General features: G+C 41.1%; 1 pseudogene; it reads left to right on the top strand.

Moving 5' to 3' along the window:
- The window catches only part of LOC103266622, a 40,272-nt pseudogene continuing 23,665 nt past the window's right edge, over positions 1-16,607 (top strand).

Genomic DNA, 16,607 nt, shown 5'->3' with positions numbered 1-16,607 from the left:
ATGTCTATTCCAGGTAAGCCTTTTGAAGAAGTGTACTACTACCTTAATCAAAACAGCTGCAGCCTCACCCTTGGTTTTCAGCTGTACAGATGCTCAAGGTAATTATTAAGTTATTTACTATACAAAGATATATATACACAATCTTTATAAGAGCTCTGGTTTTTGTTTCCGAGATCCGGAACTTTATATCATCTGTGGGTTATAATTGAATAGAGCTGACAGTAAAATTGTGTTATAATAGCTCGCTTGCTAGATGAAACCTATTAGGCGTCAGACCTTTTATTCACAACATTAAAATGGATGTGATTGTTCGATGTTTCTGAAAGTGATTTGTACTCAGTACATTTGCAGTTAGTAGTGCTGTTGCTCATGAATTAAAGAGTTGACTTTACTATTAGTGAATGAGGAAACCACTAAAAGAAAGACATGGTACACTTCATTCAGATCAACAACAACAACAACAACAAAAAGCGTTTAGGTGGGAATAATCTTTATTAGTAAGTATTTCTTGTTGGGTCACACTTCATCTTCTTTGACTTACTCTAAAAGGTATTTAAATTGATGTATCATAAAATAAAGAAATTGCTTTAAAAACTGCATATAAAAATAAAACAAATAAAATAAAGGGAACAGTTACTGTGTTACACATATGGTTTATCAAAGTAAAGACAAAGTAGGTTCCTCGTCTTTCGGTGGAAAGTATATTTTTTTTATATTAATTGTCTGTGTAATCCACAGTCTGTATAATACACAGTATACCTAGGATATTTGCAAAGTTTCCACTTTACCTTATATTATACTAGAGGAAAACTAACAATCTAGAGAGTACTTTTATTTAGTTTATCCCTTTGACTTTTAAGACTTAGTAGACAAAAAAAAATTCAACTATACTAAAATGCATATACCAATGTTTATGATAAAATGGAACAAAACACATTTTGATTGATTTAGCTGTCAAAATGGAAACTCTAAGTACGGTATGTATAATTCAAATGCAGCGTTTTCATTTTATGATCGGTGTGCTGAGAATAAACACATGACTTACCAGAATCAAAGTACAATGTGTGTCCTGACTACAAAAATCTTCAAATCAATATGTGAAAGTAGTTCAAAGTATCTCTTGCCAAATCTTACTTGCTCTCTTTTTTCAGAGCTATGGAGAAAATGTATGTAAGACCTGGTTAAGCTTACAATAGAATTTTTTATCTCTTTTTGCACATACACATACGGCAGCAGCACAGATTGCAGGGATCCTACAACTCCACAGAGTGTCTTCCAGTACCAAAGTCTTCATTCATATACAATACTCTTCATTTGTCAATTATTTATTGACCACCCCAGGTCATGGGGTTACAATAGGAAAAATATAGACCTAGACTCTAATCTCATGGAACTTTCAATTCAGTGGAAAAGACTAGACTTAAGGCTGGTTGAGGCAAAAATCTAAATTTTTAGAGAGAGACTCTTCCCAGCACCATTTATTAAATCATTCATCATTTCCCACTACTTTAAAATGCTGTTGTCATACACCAAGATCCCATATATTCATAAAAATGTTCCTGGGCTCTCTAAGATTCTATTGATCTAGTTGTATATTCCTTCACCCTATAAATGTAAAAACTTACAGCAAAGTCAAAAGGATTTTATGTGATCACCTGTAAACCCACCACCTAGATCCTACAATTAATATCTCACTGTCCTTTCTTTGTCATGTAGCCAGCCAGCTCTCCATCATGTGATCCATCCACTAATCTACTTTCTTTTTGATGCGCTTCCAATTACATTGTAGACATGTGTAAACTTTTCCCTAAATAAAACACTATCCTTTAAAAATTACTATAATTTCATAGTAAGCATATCATTTTACTGTTATCACAATGGAAATTTTCAGTTGTATATCACTTTTTTTTCAGCTGGGGTTTTATGCATTTTAATTTTTTACTTTAAAAATGTGGAGTACAATTCAGGGTTAGGTATACTAATGTTCATTATGCAGGTACCCTTGTTGATGAGGTGTGCCTCCTTGCCACCCCGGGCAGTTTCCCACAACTGCTGATCCCTTTCTTATAGTATTATGATAATTGTTCAAGGTCCGCTTATGAGTGAGAACATGTGGTACTTAGTCTTTTGTTTCTGTGATAGATCACTCAGTATTATAAACTCTAAGCCCATCCAAGTTGCTGTGAAGTTCATAATTTTGTCCTTCTTTATGGCTGTGTAACATTCCATTGTGTATATGTACCACATTTTAAAAATCCAGTCCTCTTTCAATGGGCAGCATAGTTGGTTCCATGTTTTTGCTATTGTGAATAATGTGCAATAAACATGCGTGTGCAGATATCTTTTTCATAGAGTAACTTGAGCTCCTCTGGGTACGTTCCCAGCAGGGGGATTGCGGGATCATATGGAAGGTCGATTTTTAGATCTTTTGGGAATTGCCACATTGTTTTCCACAGAGGCTGTACTAGTTTACAATCCCACCAACAGTGCAGAAGAGTTCCCTTTTCTCCGCATCCTCTCCAGCATCTGTTGTTTTTTGCGTTATTGATGAGGGCCATCTTGACTGGAGTTAGGTGATATCTCAGTGTGTTTTTTTGGTTTGTTTTTTTTTTGAGTTGGAGTCTCACTCGGTCGCCCAGACTGGAGTGCAGTGGCCGCTCCCGGTCACCGCAGCCTCGACCTGCTGGGCTCCGGCGATCCTTCTGCCTCAGCCTGCTGAGTAGCTGGAACTACAGGTGCGCTCTACCACGCCCAGCTAATTTTTGATTTATTGTAGAGATGAGGTCTCGCCAAGTTGCCCAGGTGGGTCTCAAACCCGCGGACTCAAGCAATTCACTCACCTCAGCCTCCCAAGGCGCGGGATTACAGGCTGAGCCACCAAGCCCGCCTCACTGTGGTTTTAATTTGCATTTCTTTGACAATTAGTGAAATTGAGCATTTTTCATGTATCTGTTGGATGCTCGTATGTCTTCTTTTGAGAAGTGTCTATTCATATTTTTTGCCCACTTTGTGATGGGGCTATTTGTTTTTTCCTTTTTTTAGCACATTTGAGTTCCTTTAGATTCTAGATGTTAGGCCTTTGTCAGATATACAGTTGGCAAATATTTTTTCCCAGTCTGTGGGCTGTCTCCCCTCTCTCTTGATGGTTTTTTTGGCTTTGCTGAAGCTTTTCAGTTTGATGAGCTCCCACTTGTCTATCTTAACTCTTATGGCATGGGCACTTGGGGTTTTGATCAGGAATTGGTTGCCAGTTTCAATTTCCATAAAGGTGTCTCCTACATTTTCTAAGGTTCCTATAGTTTGAGGTTATACGTTTAGGTCTGTGATCCATTTGGAGTTGATTTTTGTGTATGGTGATAGGTAGGGGTCTTGTTTTAACCTTCTGCATGTGGTCAGCCAGTTTTCCCAGCACCATTTACTAAGTTCTCCTTTCCCCAGTGGTTGTTAGTGGAGGCTTTGTCAGAGATGTTTGGTTGAGAAATTGAGGTTTTGCTTCCACAATCTCTCTCCTGTTCCATTGGTCTAAATGCCTGTTCTTATACCAATACCAAGTTGTTTTGATTATTATAGCCTTATAATAAAGTTTAACGTCTGGGAGTGTGATACCTCCCACTTTGCTTTTTTTTTTTCTTTCTGAGAATTGTTTTGGCTATTAGTGGTCATTTATGTTTCCGTATGAATTCCTGTATTGTTCTTTCCAGATCTGAGAAGAATGATGCTGGTAATTTTAATGGGTATTGTGTTAAATCTGTAGATTGCCTTGGGCAGGATGGACATCTTAACAATGTTGATTCTTCCAGTCCATGAGCATGGAATATTCTTCCATTTGTTTGTGTCATCTTTGATTTCTTTGACCAGTGTTTTGTAGTTTTTGTTGTAAAGGTCTTTCACTTCTTTGGTTAGGAAGATACCAGGGTATTCCTTTCTTTCTCTTTTTTTTTTTTTCTTTTTTTTTTTTTGTGGCTGTTGTGAATGGGATTGTGCTTTTTATTTGGGTTTTTGATCAATTATTGTTGGTGTATAGGAATGTGACTGTCTTTTGCACATTTATCTTCTACCCTGAGACTTTACCAAATTCCTTTATCAAAGCAAAGTGCAAGGAGGTTTTTGACAGATTCTCTTGGGTTTTCGAGGTATAGCATCATGTAGTCTGCAAAGAGGGATAACTTGACTTCCTCTTTTCCTATTTGGATACCCCTGATTTCCTTCCTTTGTCCAAATAAATTTTTATATTTAAAGTAATTTCCTATTAAAAAAATGAAGAATGAAATAAACTAGAACTACAAAGCCCTTCTTGGTAGGGGGTAAATTCAGCTAACGTTCTAGCCCAACTGGAGGGAAGGAGGCTCAGATAATTTTCTCCTGATTGTCTGGGTCCTGAGAGCCTTAAAACTGTGAGAAAATTATAATTTCAAACACTTAGCTTCATGTTGCCAGAAGAGGAGGTTTAAATTTATCTCTGAGGGCAGACTGTTCCCTTGTTTTCCGGCTTTTGGAAAAACATGTTCCTGAACTTTTTGGTAGAGAAAGATCCTATTTTGTAACAAAAAGATCCAAGATAATGAAAAGCTATACTGTTCTGCATAATATATCAAATACTTGTCTTCACTGTGGGAGTGACAGCCCTGAAAATTATGATTTATTTAGGATAATGTTTCTTTCTTAAATACAGTTAGTTCTTTGCTGTCCTTGAAGATTATTAATTTATTCTTGCAGATGTATATGTGTATTCTGTGTGTTCTTGTTTAAACTAAGATCAAAGTACCTGACACATAATAAGTATTCAATAAAAGTTAATCATTATTCATAACAATACTGGACTTTATCAGTTATGTAGGATAGAGTTTCAGACTATTCATATTTCAACATAAAGGGAAGTGAAATCTTACAAGGTAAAGACATCAGGCATATCTGATTTACATATCATTATAGAACATTCTTGGCTAGGCACCATGGTTCATGCCTGTAATCCCAACATTTTGGGAGGCCAAAGTGGGAGGATTGCTTGAGCCCAGGAGTTTGAGAGCAGCCTGGGCAACATAGAAAGACCTCATTTCTATAAACAATAAAAAAAAATAGCCAGGCTTGGTGGCCTGTGCCTGTAGTCCCAGCTACTCGGGAGGCTGAGGCAGAAGTATCGTCTGAACCCAGGAAGTCAAGGCTGCAATGAACCATGATTGTGCCACTGCACTCCAGCCTGTGTGACAGAGGGAGACCCCGACTCAAAAAAAGAAAGACATCCTCCTGCTTCAACCTCTCAAAATGCTGGGATTGTAGACATGAGCCACTGCACCTGACTGGATTCATTTTTTAAGGAGAGGGAAGAGTAGGATAGCAGAGCGTTTGGTATGTGTGTGGTTCTTGCATGGTTCTCTGCTCTAATCAATGAGAAGAACCCAGGCTTCCAGGGCTATGTAGCTCTGATTTCAGATTCCTGTTTGGTGTAGCCTGCTGTGGATCTTGAGCAAGTCACTAAAGCTCTCAGGTTTACTCATCTGTCTAGCAGGAATGATTCTTATCCATTGGGCTATTAAGAAGGTTCAGTGAGATAAAATGCCTGCCTCAATACCCAGCACCAAGTGCACTCAATTAACAGCTGTCTATTGATTCCTAAGCATGCAACTATGGTAAATAACACACATACTCTCGTGAGGCATGCAGGCTTGAAAACAAATATTTAGATAAATACGCATCCAGAAAATGTGGGATCCATTCCACATTCATCCAAGAAGTGGCCCCCTCAGTCATGTGTGTGCACAGGTGCATTTTATTTGTCAACAAATGTGAATGGGAGTAATAGGTTCCATTTCCCTTGAGATATTTCGTTCTTACAGTTCTCTCTCTCTCTCTCTCTCTCTCTAAAAAGTAAGTTTATTAAAGAAACAATCCATAGGCAAAGCAGCCTACATACTTTGCTGGGGTTTCAGTTGGAAAATAAAAGTAAATTTATTGAAACAAGAGAGTTGTCTGCTCTATAGGCAAAGCAGCCCAGGTTGATCTATAGAAAGAACAGCCCAGTGGCATCTCTTAAAAAATAACTTCTGTGGTTATTGTTAAAGTCTGCTCTACTTTGAGAAACATCTCTTTTTTTCCTACATTGAACAAATAATACTCTTGTCTAGAATAGTAAATCAAGAAGTAATTATTGTACTTCATGTAAGGAGGATGAACAGTGCTAGACACTCTGGGAGGTCCAGAGAAGCATGAAATCTGAGATCTTAAATGATCAGATGTGGCTGGGCTTGGTGGCTCAGCCTGTAATCCCAGCACTTTGGGAGGCTGAAGTGAGTGGATTCCCTGAGCCCGCGGGTTCGAGACCAGTCCTGGAAACTTGGCAAGCCCTCGTCTCTACAATAAATCACAAATTAGCCGGGTGTGATAGCGAGTGCCTGTAGTTCCGGCTACTTGGAATGCTGAGGAGAATTGCTGGGGCCCAGCAGGTCAACGCTGGGATGGCCGTGAGCGTGCCACTGCACTCCAGCCTGGGCAACAGAGTGGGACTCTAATTAAAAAAAAAACAAAAAAAAACCCAGGTGTTTTTTAAAACAAACTATTACTAGTGTCTGACTTGGTCATTTTTTTGTTTCTTTTCCCTGAATGTGGATGTGAGATGTGGTACAGGTCTTAAGGACGATGAACACTTTGCTAATTAATCTCTGAGATTTATGGTTTATCAGCACTAAAATGGAAGACTCCTTGTAACTAATCCAGAAATATTTTATGTAACTAACACATACTACAATATAAGCAAATATGCCCAAGGAAGAGTTTAAGACCTGAAAATCCACGAGGTGAATTCTAACAGGAAAAGAAGGATCCTGAGACCTGGCAGCAGTCTACATGTGACCAGGTGTGATGTCCCTCCTGGCTACTCCCTCAGCATTAGGAAGACTGCACTTCTCTGAGTCAATTCTTCCTTGTGATGCAGGGATTATTCCCTCTCCTTCTCAGAAATTAGGAGAATTAAGTGGGACGTGGATCTGGGCACTCAGGGAGTGACAGCTATGGTAACCCTCCTAACCTCTCTCCAGTGTAGTTTGAAGTCCTGTTTGCCTCCACTTCATCTACCAGCTCTTTGCCAGACTCTGGCCTATTCTTGTCTGGATTTCTGCAAACTCCTCCTTGCTGACCTCATCCCATTCTCTATACTGCTGCTAAAACAATTTTCCACAAATGCTTACAAACCATTTTAAAGACTTGCAACATTTTCTCATTACTCTTTCCTCCTTTACTAAGATATATATAAACACAGTAAATTTCACACATTTTACGGTGTTTGATGAATTCTGGTAATTGTATACAATCACATCACCACCACCACAATCAAGATATAGAACAACAGCCCCATCCCTGCGCCCACCAACAGTCCCTTTGCAGTTGGTCTCCTCTCCCTACCTCCTCCCCCAGTCAATTACTGATTGGCTTTCTGTTGCTATGGTGTCCTAGAATTTTATACAAATGCTTCCCATTACTTAAAAAATATATATTTTTAGTTTTAGATTTACAGATGAATTGTGAAGCTAGTTGTGATATTGTGAAATATGTATTTGACCTTCATCTATTTCCTGGCACACAACACCTAAAACTCTTGGAATCTCAGAAGTGATGTGTCTGTTATATGCTGATAAGAGATGACTGGAGCTTCAGTGTCTCTAGAAAGAACACAAGATTAGAGGCCTAGAACTTGCAGCCTCATCCCTCAACCTTCCAGGAAGAAATAGGGGCTGAAGGTTAGGTTGATCACTGATGGCCAATGATTTAATTAATCATGACTACATGATGAAGCCACCCTAAAACCCCAAAAGGACAGGGTTGGGGAGCTCCCCAATAGCTGAACACACGGGAGTGCCTAGAGGGAAACTCTGCACCCCTTCTCACATGTCTTGCCCTGTGCATCTCGTCCACTGGTTGGTCATCTATATCCTTTGTGACATCCTTTATCACAAATGGGTAAATATAAGTAAAGTGTTTACCTGAGTTCTGTGAACTGTCTTAGCAAATGAATGGCACTCCCTCAAGGTTTGTGGCTACCCCGGTTAGTTGGAAGTACAGATGACAACCCACTACTTGCAGTTGGCATCTGAAGTGGGAGGCAGTCTTATGGCATCTGATGCTGTTTCCAGGTAGTGTCAGAATTGAGTTGAATTAGAGGACACCCAACTGGTGTCTGCTACAGAATTGCTTGGTGTGTGGTGGGAGGGGAGGAAACTCATACACCTGGTGTCAGAAGGGTTGTGTTGAGCAGTGAGTGAGAGCAGGAAAAATACTTTGGTATTTCCTATCCTTAGTATAAGTTCCAGAGAGTCCCTAGGTACCCAATACCCGGTTTCCCTTTTACTAACCTCTTACATTAATATGGTTAATTTGTCACAGTTAATAAATGTATAATGATAAATTATTACTAACATCCATGCTTTATTTATATGCCCTTAGTTTTTACCTAATGTCCTTTTTCTGTTCCAGGATCCTATTCGGGATACATCACAAGTAGTCATCATATATCCTTAGGCTCCTCTTGACTATGAAGTTTCTCAGACTTTCCTTGTTTTTGCTGACCTTGAGAGTTCTTCCCACTCCTTATTTTCAGGAACATTTTCCATTTAACTGTGGTCTACAAAGCCCTCTGATAGCCCATCTACCGGTATTAGTTTACTAGGGCTGCTATGATAAAATACCACAGACTGGGAGGCTTAAACAACAGAAATTTACTTTCTCATAGTCCTGGAGGCTGCAGTTGGCAGGTGTTGGCAGTTTGGTTTTTTCTAAGACCTCCCTCCTTTCCTCACAGATGGTCTTTTTTCTGTGTGCATATTCCTGGTGTCTTTGTCCAAATTTTCTCTTCTTATAAGGACACCAATCAGATTGGATTAGAGTCTCATTGTAATCTAACTCCATCATCTTAATTTAGCTTAATCACCTCATCAAAGTCCCTCTCTCCAAGTGCGGTCATATCCTGAGGTTCGGGGGTTAGGCCTTTAATATGTGAACTTAAGGGGACATAGTTTTGTCCATCGCATTACCTGATGGTCTTGTTTTTCACGCCACCACAGTCCCATGTCCCTCACTCATTTTTCCAGCATTCACCTTTAAGCTGTCCCATGTTTAGCAACTCTTCTACCCTCTTAGAAACCAGTAAAGCTGGTCCAGAGGAAAACACATCTCTGCCCCACAGCTGCCACACCAGTCAGCTGTGCAGTGTCACTTAGGATTCCCTTAGAGATGGTTGTATTTGTCTCTTGATAAGAAGAGGGACTTCTGTATATATGGAATTGTCATTCACCTTGTTTGCCAAGCTGTGAAAATGTAACCACCCATTTCTGTGAAAACATAACTTCCAATTCCTCCCACAACAGACAGAGTGAGGTAGTGTGGAAAGTGGGAAGAGAGTTCAGCCCAGGCCACTTTCCAGGAGTGAGTGATGCCCACATTGGGAGACCAGAGCAGTGATATAGTCACGATTACACATTTTCATGGCCACACATACCCTGGCGATCTGGGGTTCCCCATACCCTTGTGGAGTGTCATCAAATTTTCATACCATAGTGGCGAGGCTAAAAGAAGCAGATCCCCAGTCACAGTAAATAGAAAGCAAATCCCCATTTGTCACAGTAAATAGAAAGATCTTCTCTTTAATTAACTCTTCCTTTAAACCATGAGAACAATCCACAATCCACTTCTCATATATTCATTTACATAAGTAGGTATATCTGTACACACATGTAAATATGACTGCCTGCAAAACTTTAGTGCCATTTAATTAATTGTCCTGTTTAATTAATTAGTTTACATTAATCCACCAATCAATATTTTGTTTGTTTGTTTTTATTTTTGTTTTTTAAGCTGCGATCGTACTCTGTCACCCAGGCTGGAGTGCAGTTGCACGGTCACAGCTCATCGCCACCACCACACTTGTCTAATTTTTTTATTTTTTTGTAGAGATGAGGTCTCACTATACTGCCCAGGCTGGTCTTGAACTCCTAGGCTCAAGCAATCTTTCTGCCTTGGTCTCCCAAAGTGCTAGGATTACAGGCATGAGCTACTGGGCCTGGCCAAACAAATATTCTTAAAGGTATATTATGGCGGGTGTGGTGGCTAATCCTATAATCCCAATACTTTGGGAAACCGAGGTGAGAGGATTGCCTGAGCCCAGCCTGGTTCGAGACCAGCCTAGGCAACTTGGCGAGACCTCATCTCTACACTAAATCAAAAAATTAGCTGAGTGTGATGGCGCACACCTGTAGTCCCAGCTACTTGGAAGGCTGAGGTGGAAGGATCGCCTGAGCCCAGCAGGTGGAGGCTGCGGTGGTCATGAGCGTGTCACTGCACTATAGCCTGGGCGATAGAGTGAGACTCCAACTCAAAAAAAAAAAGGTATATTATGCACAAGGAAGAGAGAGGAGTTTTTAACTCTAAGTTTTGGAATTCAAGTAGACAAAACTTTTGAAAATCTATAATTCAAGGAAATAAGTAAGTTGGGAGTGGAGTTTTAAGAATAAAGATATGGATTTTAGACATGTAGAGAATGAAGTGTCATGGGCCCATCCAAGCTGGTATAGCAATATTGGCTTGGTGAGCAGCCAAACCTGAAGATGAAATTTAGGGAGTCAGGTTCCACGGGAGGCACAGTAGAGGACGAAGAACACATGGCGAGAAGACCAAATCGTTGACGATTGCAACTTCCCAATTTAAGGTAAGGAAAATCCTTCCCTATTGCATTAGATTTTGGTGACTGTACATACATATTAAACTTTATTAGGAAAAGGAGAATTGGAAATTTGATATAAAGCAACAACTCTCAAATGTTGTGTGCAGTAAAATATATTCAGGGGCAATTTTTCTGATGTTGAATAAATAGTTGTGTTTTTCTGTCAAACATCTGGGCTTTGTAATGGTTTCTGCTCCCAACAACATTTAATAACAGTTGTTTCCTTGAATAGAAAACTTCAAAGCTGAGTGTTTATAATATGGTAGACAAAGCAGTGTGTTTTAGTTAACTAGAAGAGACTACCAGTAGGATATGAGTTTCTATGATTTTGTTGCCAGGCATTTTTACCCTTTTCACTCACCCCCCCTTTTTTTCTTCTTTGAGTAGGATCTAGCTCTGTTGCCCAGGTTGGAGTGCAGTGGTGTGAACATACTTCACTGCAGCCTTGATCTCTGGGCTCAAGCCATCCTCCCAAACAGCTAGGACTACAGGCGCATACCACCATGCCAGGCCAATTTATTTTTATTTTATTCTTTTTATAAAGATAGAGTCTTGCTATATTAATCAGGTTGGTCTTAAACTCCTGGCTTCGAGCGAACCTCCTGCCTTGGCCTCACAAAGTACTGGGCTAACAGGCGTGAGCTATCATGTCAGGCCCAATTTGACATTTTAAAATGTGTATAGACAGTCCTTGCTTTGCATAGTAGTGCAGCACTGTGAAAATGACTGTGTAAGGTAAACTCAGAGAGAGAGATCTTTTTTTTTTTTTTTTTTTTTTGAGTTGGAGTCTCACTCTGTCACCCAGACTGGAGTGCAGTGGCCGCTCCTGGCCATCACAGCCTCGACCTGCTGGGCTCCGGCGATCCTTCTGCCTCAGCCTTCCAAACAGCTGGAACTACAAGTGCGTGCTACCACACCCGGCTAATTTTTTGATTTATTGTAGAGATGAGGTCTCACCAAGTTGCCCAGGTGGGTCTTGAACTCGCGGACTCAGGCAATCCACTCACCTCAGCCTCCCAAAGTGCGGGATTACAGGCTGAGCCACCGAGCCCGGCTGAGAGATCTTAATAATGGGAAAAAATAGGATTGTCTCATGACCTTTAAACATTTTTCTTTTTCTTTTTTTTTTTTTTTTGAGTTGGGGTCTTACTGTGTCGCCCAGGCTGGAGTGCAATGGCACACTCCCGGCCACTGCAGCCTCAACCTGCTGGGCTCCGGCGATCCTTCTGCCTCTGCCTTCAAAGTAGCCAGAACTACAGGTGCACTCTACCATGCCCAGCTAATTTTTGATTTATTGTAGAGACGAGGTTTCGCCAAGTTGCCCAGGTGGGTCTCCAACCCGCAGGCTCAGACAATCCACTCGCCTCGGCCTCCCAAAGTGCTGGGATTACAGGCTGAGCCACTGAGCCTGGCCTAAAATTTTTCAAAATATTAAAAACTGTTATGTATAAAGGTATAGAGAAATGAAAATATAGTAAAATAATATTAAGTACATTATAATTTAAAACTTTGGAAACATTGCACATTAGCATGTTATATTTCTTTGTAAAAAGTTTATGAAGAACAGTTGTATAGTGCTTGTCTCTTTCTTGTCATGCAACTTACAACATGGAGTGAGCATCATTTTCGTTGTTATATGCCTTTCTAAGTTAGGATCAGGTTTTGACAGTTCTTTGTGCTTTCAAGTATCATTCAGTGTCTCCACGAGTTCCCTTTAGTGTGAAGCTTTTTGCCTCTAGGGTATCTTCATCCTTTTTGTCACATCCTCTTTCCTTATTGAAAGGACATCATAACATGGGTTCAATTTACCCAATGAGCGGCCATGTTAATATTGCTTAAATATGTTTTTCTAGCAGTTCACTTAACTTATCCTTTAATCACTAGTCAAGAACAGAACCTGTTTCTCAGAGGTAGCTTTTGATGATTGTTTTACAACCCTTATCCCTAGCTTGTTTTGTTCTAATTAGCCTTTCTAGTTCAAGTATTTGCCTCCACCCCTAAGACCCAAGTTAACCTAATCAGTCCTTCATGACCTACTTGACAGACAGATCCCACACCATGGCAGCAATCATGTGACTAAGCCACCCATCTGCCTGCTGTCCATCTCCTGATGTCAATACCTATGCTTTCCTACACCTTTGTGATGACATGGAGCAGATCTTACCTTATCAAGGGGAAAGTTTAGAAGCATTCAACTAGGAGTGGCCAATCGCCATTGCTTTGCTAAACTCTGGGATATCCGCAAAACTCTGGTGTGTCTGAGCTACCGCCGCCATGTTTCTTAGCTTTGGCCTCTTTCCCTGTCTAGAGGAGGTGAATCTCTCCTCTCTCTCTCTAATTTACTTGCTAAATAAACTGTAATTTCTAATCTAACTTCTGTGCAATTCTTTGCTTTTTTCACGCAGCACTGGATCACACCAGACATCCATACCCTCAGCTGGCCTGATCTAACACTTCTTTTAGTTGCCTTAACCAAATTCTTCTGGCTCTAACTAGCAGCAGAGTCACCATTCCCAGGGCCAGCTCTGTCCTCTATAACTCATGTATTCTATTTCACTTTCAAATTTCACTTTCAGAATTATCACTTTTGTACCTTTGTTCTGCTTTCATCTTTGCTGGCCACTTCTCTCTTTCTCTTACTCATTTTGTAAAGCATCGTATGGGCTTATCTCAGGAAGACAAGAAGGCAACACAACTCCACATCTTGCTGTCTGTAGATGAACTGATAAAGGATGTGCTCTAACTAATAATGCATAGACTTGGAAAGAAGTGATGTGATTGGTCACTGCTCACAGTGCTCTTCTGTTATCTATGTAGTGATTTGTGGACTGAAGATCTAGCAGCAAAGTTTGAAACATATGCAATCCTTTACTCCATATTGTAAGGCATAAAATTGTAATTTGGCTGGGCGCCGTGGCTCACACCTGCAATCCCAGCACTCCCAGTCCCAGCACTTTGAGAGATAGAGGTAGGAGGATTGCTTGAGCTCAGGAGTTCAAAACTAGCCTAGGTAACATAGCAAGACCTATCTCAAAAAAAAAAAAAAATTAGCCTGGTGTGGTGGTGCCCCTTGAAGTCCCAGCTACTTAGGGGACTGAGGCAGAAGGATCACCTGAGCCCAAGAGGTGGAGCCTGAAGTAGCCATGATCATGCCACTCCACTCCAGCCTGGGCAACACAGTGAGACTCAAAGGAAGAAAAAAATTGAAATCTGAACCATGTTGTTGAGGAACTGTTATAATTTTATTTTCTTTTTTCCTTTATTTCAATAGCTTTTGGGGGTTCAAATAGTTTTTGGTTACATGGGTGCACTGTATAGTGACAAAGTCTGGGATTTTAAGTGTACCCACCACTCCCAACTGTATATGTTTTACCTGTAAGGTGATTTTTTTGTTCCCCCACCCCTTGCCACCTCCCTTTCTGAGTCTCCAGTGTCCATTATATCATTCTCTATGCCTCTGCAGATGACTGTCGCTCTTTGACAAAACTGTGGTAACTGAAATTCATGTATATAGGAATGGTGCAAAGTGAGGGCGAACTGTCTAGACTTCTACTGGGAAACCCTGGGACATAAGTTATGTTTAGCCACTTTGTAAAGTGTTTTGGAAATTTCATACTGAAATGATAAGCACTGTCATTGGAGGGTGTGGTGTTATGGTGTAGATATGGGTTTTGGTCCATGGTTCCTGGCTCATAACTCCAATACCCCTTGTTACAGTATTTTGTTAGAATGTTGTAGTGCTTTAGGCCTCAGAAGCAGGCCTCGGGAAACAGACTCTCTCTCTCTGACCTTCTCCTGCCCTTCTTTCACCTGTCGAAGGCGGGACTGCATCTGATTGTGGGTCAAAAGACCCTCATTTCAGAGAGGGTCCAGCTCCATGCCCTAGAGAAAGGAAAGTCTGGGCAGGCCTTGCTGGGTTTAGATCATGTGCTTTTCGTCCAATCACATTTATACATGGTTGTCAATCATGCTTATTTAATGAAGTCTCCATTAAAAATTCAAAGGATGCCGGGCTCGGTGGCTCAGCCTGTAATCCCACGCCTTTGGGAGGCTGAGGTGAGTGGATTGCCTGAGCCCGCAGGTTCGAGACCCACCTGGGCAACTTGGCGAGACCTCATCTCTACAATAAATCAAAAAATTAGCCGGACGTGGTAGCGCGCGCCTGTAGTTCCAGCTACTCGGAAGGCTGAGGCGGAAGGATCGCCGGAGCCCAGCAGGTCGAGGCTGCGGTGGCCGGGAGCGGCCACTGCACTCCAGTCTGGGCGACAGAGTGAGACTCGGACTCAAAAAAAAAAAAAAAACAACTCAAAGGACAGGCTTCGAAGGGCTTCTGGATAGCTGACCATGAATTTCCTGAAGGGTGGCATGCCCCTTTCCTCACACTACACCCAATGTATCTCTTCATCTATATTCTTTGTAATATACTTTATATTAATAAACTAGTAAACATAATGCTTCCTTGAGTTCTGTGAACCACTCTAGCAAAATAATTTTGAACCCCAAGAGGGGTCATGAGACCCCCAACTTGAAACAAGTGGGTCAAAAGTTCTGCAGGTCAAGAGTTGTGACTGGTGTCTGGAGGTGGGGTGGAGAAGGGTTGAGGGGAGTCTTGTGGGACTGAGCTCTCACCCTGTGGGATCTAACACTGTCTCCATGTAGACAGTGACAGAATTGAATTAGAGGATCCCCAGTGGGTGTCCACTGCTTGGTATGATCTTTGGCGACCTTTGGTTACAGAAGTCTTCTGTGTTGAGATGGCATGAGAACAGAAGAAAAACATGGTTTGAGAGTTCTTTTTCCTAAAGCAGAGGGTAAATAGACACCAGGTGGAATGGAAGCTCTAGGTAAGGATTAGATATATCCTAGTAAGGTGCTGGATGCTGAGGAAACAACAGAAACAGCAATAAAGATCTGTCCAGCCAGTACGGAGGCGTTGGCTTGATGGAGGGTCATTCCAGATTGGCAGAGTCAGCAGAAACCCAGACACAGAGAAAGCAATGTGGATGGTGTGCTCAGTGGACTGAGAAGAGGCTGGATTGATGGTGGGGAATATCCGAGAATAAAAGTTGACAGGGAATGTGGAGCTAAACTGAATAAACAAATGTATACTAGGCACTTCTCCAAATCCTAACATGAGAGTTGAGGGGTGAGGAGGAGGAAGAGGGGAAGGAGAGGAGAAAGATTAAGGAAACACTAGAATGATTTTCTTTAATTAAAAAAAAATGTTTACTACTCACCATGTTGGGAATTGTCTTATTACTGATGAAAGTAATTGGCATATAATATTTATCATATACTCTCCATTTCTCTTTTCTCAATCTATTGACCAGAGCTGAACTCTTCTGTGGAGACCATGAGAATGTGTCTCACAGACTTCCAAATGTAGGGAGTGCCATGGAACAAGAGTCCAGCTGTGGCATCCTTTGCTCTGAGGTCACAGTTCCCTCAGGCTGCTCCCAGCCTATGACTGCGCAGAAGGAATTCTAAGGCAGACCTGTTCCTAGGAGGCAAGAGACTCCTGTGGCGGCCAGTTTTGGCTTGAGGACTTCTTGCTGGCTTTGCTGAACCTTCTTTAGACCTCATGGAGGTCTAAGATATCTTCACTCAAGATTCTCTCTCTCTATTCAGAGTCAGACTGGCATGTGACTTGAGTGCTTCCCCCGATTCTCTTGGCCCTCTCCACTTCATTCTCCTTAATAAAATTCTTGCACGTTTAATCCTATCTTGGCATCCACTTCTTGGTGCATCTGGGTTAACACATCTTCCAAAAGCACATTTGTTTCTATTCTCTTAGTTTTCCATAGACCTATGTCAGAGCATTAGAAGAGATGGGAAGAATGTGAAGATAATGGAACTTCAGACATCTGGAAGAATTTTACTCTAATCATGACAGATTCAACAC

Source organism: Carlito syrichta, unplaced genomic scaffold (genome assembly GCF_000164805.1).
Source record: "Carlito syrichta isolate Samal-C Ts95f unplaced genomic scaffold, Tarsius_syrichta-2.0.1 Scaffold307249, whole genome shotgun sequence".
NCBI classification, from domain to species: Eukaryota; Metazoa; Chordata; class Mammalia; order Primates; family Tarsiidae; genus Carlito; species Carlito syrichta.
The sequence above is the reverse complement of the archived record's forward strand: the minus strand, read 5'-3'. Positions and strand labels throughout refer to the sequence as shown.